Here is a 7,636-nt window from a genome sequence, read left to right on the forward strand (position 1 = left end):
GCCCTGCTTGGATTCAGGGTGGCCGCCAGAGCTACTTCTGATGCGTCGCTGTCGACCTGGAAGGGGAGGGACTCATCGATGGCGCGCATCGTGGCCTTTGCGATGTCCGCTTTGATGCGGCTAAAGGCCTGGCAGGCCTCTGACGACGGCGGGAAGGTCGTGGACTGAATGAGGGGACGGGCCTTGTCGGCGTAATTGGGAACCCATTGGGCGTAGTAAGCGAAGAAAGCCCAGGCAGCGTTTGAGGGATTTGGGGGTATTGGGGAGAGGGAGTTCCATCAAGGGGCGCATGCGTTCAGGGTCGGGGTCTATCACTCCGTTACGCACTACGTAGCCGAGGATGGCTAGACGGTCGGTGCTAAACACGCACTTATCCTTATGGTAAGTGAGGTTAAGTAGTTTTGCAGGTTTGGAGGAATTTTCGGAGGTTGGTGTCATGGTCCTGCTGGTCGTGGCCGCAGATGGTGACATTATCGAGGTACGGGAAGGTAGCCCGCAATCTGTACTTGTCGACCATTCGGTCCATCTCCCGCTGGAAGACCGAGACCCCATTTGTGACACCGAATGGAACCCTGAGAAAGTGGTAGAGGCGCCCATCTGCCTCGAACGCGGTGTACTTGCGGTCACTCGCGCGGATGGGGAGCTGGTGATAGGCGGACTTGAGGTCCACAGTGGAGAAGACTTTGTATTTCGCAATCTCGTTTACCATGGCGGAAATACAGGGGAGAGGATCTGCGTCCAGTTGCGTAAACTGGTTGATGGTCTGGCTGTAGTTGATGATCATCCAGTTTTTCTCCCCAGTCCAGGCCATCAGCACTTGGGCTCGCCAGGGACTGTTGCTGGCCTCGATGACCCCTTCCTTCAGCAACCTCTGGACCTCGGATCTGATGAAGGACCGGTCCTGGGCGCTGTACCGTCTGCTCCATGTCGCGACGGGTTTGCAATCGGGGGTGAGGTTAGCAAACAGGGAGAGGGGGTCCACTTTGAGGGACGTGAGGCTGCAGACAGTGAGGGGGGGTATAGGGCCGCCGAATTGGAAGGTCAAGCTCTGCAGGCTGCACTGGAAGTCCAGTCCTAGGAGTGCCGGTGCGCAAAGGTCGGGGAGGACAAGGAGTTTATAATTTTTAAAAACCTTCCCTTGGACCGTGAGGTCCGCGATGCAGCACCCGGTGATGCGGACGGAGTGCGAACCTGAGGCTAACCCGATTTGTGTTTTACAGGGTGGACAGGGAGCGTGCAGCGTCTTACCGTGTCATGGTGAACGAAGCTTTCCGTGCTCCCAGAGTCCAGCAGGCAGCCCGTCTCGTGGCCGTTGAGGTGGATTAGCGTTGTCGATTTGGTGAGCGTGCGTGGACGTGACTGGTCGAGCTGAATGGCCGCGAGACGTGGAGAAGATCCATCGTCGTAGTCGTCGTCGGCCGAGTGGGTGCTGGCAGGACCTTGTGTGCCAGTCCAGGATGGCGGTGCCCAGGATCCGCACGTGGAGTCGGGGCCCCAAGATGGCGGCGCCCAGGATCCGCACGTGGAGTCGGGGGCCCCAAGATGGCGGCGCCCAGGACCCGCATGTGGCGCCTGGGGCCCAAGATGGCGGCGCCCGCGGGACCCTCGCGGTTGCTGGGTGCGGGGTTAGCGGTGCAGGCGGGCCGATCGGAGCGGCTGAGAGCGGGGGCAGAGAGGCGCGCAGGCCGGGCGCGGGGGCCCGGGGGCCGGGAGATTGGCGCGGTGCGCTGGAAGGGCCTGGAAATCCCAGGTCGCTTTGCGGCACAGCAGCGACCGATTTGGCCTGGCAGACCGACGAAAAATGGCCCTTCTTCCCGCAGCTCTTACAAAGGGCGGAGCGGGCCGGGCAGCGCGGGCGAGGGTGTTTGGCGAACCCACAGAAGTAGCAGCGGGGCCCCGCGGACTTGTTGGGGCGTCCCGCGGCGCAGGCCTGAGGGGTGTCGGTAGCGGCGGATGGCAGTGGAGAAGCGTGCCAGGAGGCCCAGGGCGCTGCAGCGTGGCGTGGGACATAGGCGCGGGCGTTTAAGTCGGCGACCTCCAGGGAGGTGGAGTGAGTCCGTGCCTTAGTTAGGCTGAGGTCGTCTTTTTCCAGCATCCGCTGGCGGATAGCGGCGGACTGCATCCCAGCCACGTAAGCATCTCTGATCAAAAGTTCCATGTGCTCAGTGGCTCAGGAGGCAGGTGCAATTCCTCCCCAGGACAGCGAGGGCCTGGTAAAAATCGTCTAAGGACCCACCGGGGAGCTGTTGTCTGGTAGCCAGCAGATGTCGGGCGAACACTCGGTTTTACCGGCTTAAGAAACTGTCCTTTCATCTTATCCATGGGCGTGTTGTAATCTTTTTCTTCCCCTATCATCGCGTAGGCCGCCATGCCCACGCTGGAATGGAGAATATGAAGCTTCTGTGCCATGGTGGGGGGGGGGGAGGTTGCTTGCGGACGCCAGGTAGCCATCGAAACACGCCAGCTAATGTTTGAAGATTTCCGATGCGTTCTGAGTTTGCGGGCTGATGCGGAGGCATTCGGGCTTGATCCGGAGCTCCATCTTCAAAATTCTAGCTGATTAAATTGATGTACCATCAATTGAACGCGAGACGAGTTGCTGGACAAAAGTATGGCTTTAATCAGCTAGATGTTCGCCCAGCGGTCGATTACAGCCCTGGAGGCGGGGTTAACTCAGCCTCTCGACCAATTGGGGAGCCGTCACATGACTGCTCTCAACCAATCGGTCGAGAGGCACATGACCGACCAGGGCCAATGGTAAGCCGGTGTTCTAAACCAATGGCAGGCAGCTATGCTAATCATACCACCACAAACTGGAATAATTTTAATGTATCTCAGATGAACTCAGATGCTGCATCTGGCCATTTTGAATATAAACTTGCTGAAAGCTGACTTATCTGTAGTAAACAGGTCCCGAAAAACGTGCTGTCAAGTAATTTAGATGTTCTGAATTCTCCCTCCGTATACCCGAACTGGCGATATACCGAACTGGCGCTGGAATGTGGCGACTAGGGGCTTTTCACAGTAACATCATTGTAGTGTTAATGCAAGCCTACTTGTGGCAAGAAAGATTATTATAAATGGCAGTCAGCCAGTTATGTAGTAAAACCATGTAACCAAGTCCTTTCCAGTCAGTAGACCCACTTCAATACATTTGACCTCAGAAACAACATCTAAGAAGAAAGATATTTCTGGACATTTAGTATTTCTTGATGGGGGTGTCTTACTGATGCAAATATTTCAATAGAATCCCTGCAGTGCAGAACGAGGCCATTTGGCCCATCGAGTCATCGCGGATCCTCTAAAATTGCACTTTACCTAGGCCCACCCCTCCGTAACCCGTTGCATTGATTGTGGCCAATCCACCTAACCTGCACAACTTTGGATCCTGGGAGGAAACTGGAGCATGCGGAGTGAATCCACGCAGATATAGGAAGAATGTGCAAACCCAGACAGACTGGAATTGAACCCGGATCCCTGGTGCTGTGGGGCAGCAGTGCCAACCACTGTGCTGCCATGCTGCCCTCATGAGTAAATGTTTGACTTCAATCAATGGTCAACAACCTATAACATGTTTAACATTATAAAACAATACAAGACTCTTCACAGGTACATTAAAAAACAAAAGATTGGGAGCGACGTAACCTTCAGGCCAAGTTCGACTTGCTGACCACCGGAAAGGCGGAAGCTCAGTGGAGGAAGGCACAGGGAGCGGTGTACGAATATGGGGAGAAGGCGAGTAGGATGCTGGCGCATCAGCTACGTAAACGAGACGCGGCCAGGGAGATTGATGGAGTGACGGATAGGGGAGGCAATGTGGTGCGAAGGGGGGTGGACATTAATGGGGTCTTCAGGGACTTTTATGGGGAACTGTACCGGTCCGAGCCCCCGGTGGAGGGCGGGGGGAATGGGGCGCTTCTTGGATAGGCTGAGATTTCTAAAGGTGGAGGAGGGACAGGTGGAGGGGCTGGGGGCGCCGATTGAGCTGGAGAAGCTGGTCAAAGGGATAGGTAACATGCAGTCAGGGAAGGCGCCGGGGCCGGATGGGTTTCCGGTCGAATTTTACAAAATGTATGCAGACCTGTTGGGCCCCCTGTTGGTTAGGACCTTTAACGAGGCAAGGGGGGGGGGGGCTTTGCCTCCGACCATGTCACGGGCGCTGATTTCCTTGATCCTTAAATGAGACAAGGACCCCCTACAGTGTGGATCAGATAGGCCTATCTCGTTCTTAAATGTGGATGCCAAGCTGTTGACGAAGATCTTGGCCACAAGGATAGAGGACTATGTGCCGGGGGTCATTCATGAGGACCAGACAGGGTTTGTGAAGGGAAGGCAGCTGAACACCAATATACGTAGGCTACTGAATGTTATAATGATGCCGGCGGTAGAAGGGGAGGCGGAGATAGTGGTAGCATTAGACACGGAGAAGGCCTTTGATAGGGTTGAGTGGAGGTGCTGGAAAGGTTTGGGTTCGGGGAGGGGTTTGTCAGTTGGGTGAGGCTGTTATATGAGGCCCCGATGGCGAGCGTAGCCACGAATAGGAGGAGATTGGAGTACTTTCGGTTGTACCGGGGGACGAGACAGGGGTGCCCCCTGTCCCCTTTGTTCTTTGCGTTGGCAATTGCGCCCCTGGCCATGGCGTTGAGGGAGTCAAGGAATTGGAGGGGTCTGGTGCGGGGTGGGGAGGAGCACCGAGTGTCATTATACGCAGATGACATGTTGCTTTATGTGGCGGACCCAGTAGGGGGAATGCCGGAGGTGATGACGATCCTTAGGAAATTTGGGGGCTTTTCTGGGTACAAGCTCAACCTTGGTAAGAGTGAGTTGTTCATCGTGCACCCGGGGGATCAAGAGGAGGGGATTGGTAGGCTCCCGCTGAAAAGGGCGGGGAGGAGCTTTCGGTACCTGGGAGTCCAGGTGGCTAGGAGCTGGGGGGCCCTGCACAAGCTTAATCTCACTAGGCTGGTGGAGCAAATGGAGGAGTTCAATAGATAGGACATGTTGCCGCTGTCGCTGGCGGGCAGGGTGCAATCCGTCAAGATGACGGTGCTCCCAAGGTTTTTGTTCTTGTTCCAGTGCCTCCCCATCCTTATCCCGAAGGCCTTTTTTAGGAGGGTCAACAGGAGCATTACGGGGTTTGTATGGGCGCATGGGACTCCGAGGGTGAGAAGGGTGTTTTTGGAGCGGGGCATGGATGGGGGGTGGGGGGGGGGGGGGGGGGGGGGGGGGGCTGGCGTTGCCCAACCTCTGTGGGTACTATTAGGCTGCCAACGCAGCGATGGTGCATAAGTGGGTAATGGACGGGGCAGGGGCAGCATGGAAGAGGATGGAAATGGAGTCCTGCGAGGACACGAGCCTGGAGGCGCTGGTAACGGCGCCGTTGCCGCTCCCTCCAATGAGGTATACCACGAGCCCGGTGGTGGCGGCTACCCTCAAAATATGGGGGCAATGGAGACGGCATAGGGGGGAGGTGGGGGGCTCAATGGAGTCCCCGATATGGGGGAACCACCAGTTTGTTCCAGGGAGCATCGATGGCGGGTTTCTTGGCTGGCACAGGGTAGGTATTAGGAGGTTGCGGGACCTGTTTGTGGAGGGGAGGCTTGCGAGCCTGGGTGAGTTAGAGGGGAAGTTTGGGCTCCCCCCGGGAAACATGTTTAGGTACATGCAGGTTAGGGCGTTTGCCAGGCGGCAGGTGGATGGGTTCCCTCTGCTGCCCCCACGTGGGGTACGGGACAGGGTGCTCTCGGGGGTGTGGGTTGGAGGGGGGAGGATTTTGGATGTGTACCACGTCATGCAGGAGGTGGATGAGGCCTCGGTGGAGGAGCTGAAGGGTAAATGGGGGGAGGAGCTGGGTGAGGGGATTGAGGAGGTGACGTGGGCGGATGCCCTGGAAAGAGTGAATTCCTCCTCTTCCTGTGCGAGGCTTAGCCTCATACAGTTCAAGGTGCTGCACAGGGCCCACATGACTGGGACGAGGATGAGTAGGATTTTCGGGGGCGAAGATAGGTGTGCTAGGTGCTCGGGGAGCCCAGCGAACCATGCCCATATGTTCTGGGCATGCCCAGCACTGGGGGAGTTTTGGAAGGGGGTAGCAAGGACGGTGTCGAGGGTGGTAGGATCCAGGGTCAAGCCAGGCTGGGGACTCGCGATTTTTGGGGTTGCAGTGGAGCCGGGAGTGCAGGAGTCGAAAGAGGCTGGTGTTCTGGCCTTTGCGTCCCTAGTAGCCTGGTGGAGGATCTAGCTTCAATGGAAGGATGCGAGGCCCCCAAGCGTGGAGGCCTGGATCAACGATATGGCGGGGTTCATCAAGTTTGAGAAGGTTAAATTTGCCCTGAGGGGATCAGTACAGGGGTTCTTTAGGCGGTGGCAGCCTTTCCTAGACTTCCTGGCAGAACGGTAGGATAATAGGCCGCAGCAGCAACCCGGGGGGGGGGGGGGGGGGGGAGAGGAGGGAGAGAGGGAGGGAGGGAGGGAGAGAGGGAGGGAGGGAGGGAGGGAGGGAGGGAGAGGAGGGAGGGGAGGAGGGGTTTGTTTCGGGGGAAGGGAGAAATGTGTATATGTGTTTATTGGATATGCCGGGTGTTTATCTATCTCTCCTTTTTGTAGTTACTGGGGGGGGTTTGGTTTTGGAGATTAATGTGTTTTTCTTTTTGTTGTTGTTAATATTGTTTCTTGTTGTTATTTTCTGTTTTGGATATGTTTTTGAAAATCTCAATAAAAATTATTTTAAAAAAAATAAGAAACAAAAGATCACACCCAGTCACAGAAGGAGATAATAGAGGTGGACAGGTGTAGCGAGGGTTTTCCTGTGTTTGGGGCTTAAGCAACAGAAGGGCATGGCTACCAAATCCAGGGTGATTAAAATCAGGGATAGCCAAGAGGCCTGAATTGGAGGAACCCAGACAGCTCGGACGTTTGGACATCAAACATGATGTTGTTTGATTGAGGGCCTATGTAGGTCAATGAACGCAGGGGTGATAGGGGAACGGGGCTTAGTGCAAAATTCCAAAAAGGAATTTATGGGATGTGGGCGTCGCTGGGTAGGCCAACATTTATTGCCTCTGAGAAGGTGGTGGTGAGCCGCCTTGTGGCCCATGTGGTCGAGGGACACCCACAGTACTGTTATGGAGTGATATCCAGGATTTTGACTCAACAACAGTGTTCCCATGTGTTTGTCATCCTTGTCTTGTAGATTATAGCGTTTTGGGGTTTGGAAGGTGCTGCCTAAGGAGACTTGGTGAGTTGCTGCAGTGCATCTTGTAGATGGTACACATGCTGCTTCTCTTCATTGGTGGTGGAGGGAGTGAGCGTTTGTAGATGGGGCACCAATCAAGTGGGCTACTTTGTCCTGGATGGTGTTGAACTTCTTGAGTATTGTTGGAGCTGCACTCATCCAGGCAAGTGGAGAGTATTTTTTAAACAGGTAATTAAGTGTGAACTGTCAATAATCACAGCTACATTATTCTGAATATACACATCTTCCCACCCTATTCTGTAAGCTAAGTTTCCTTCCTCCGAATTTGTCGTAAATAAGTCTTGGACACCAGATCCAGGCCTCACCCTGTGTCGTCATGAACAGGCCACTAAGATGTACATGACAGCAATTCCAGGAATGCCTCATCACCACTCAAAATAT

This window comes from Scyliorhinus canicula, chromosome 6 (assembly GCF_902713615.1).
Source record: "Scyliorhinus canicula chromosome 6, sScyCan1.1, whole genome shotgun sequence".
Lineage (NCBI taxonomy): Eukaryota > Metazoa > Chordata > Chondrichthyes > Carcharhiniformes > Scyliorhinidae > Scyliorhinus > Scyliorhinus canicula.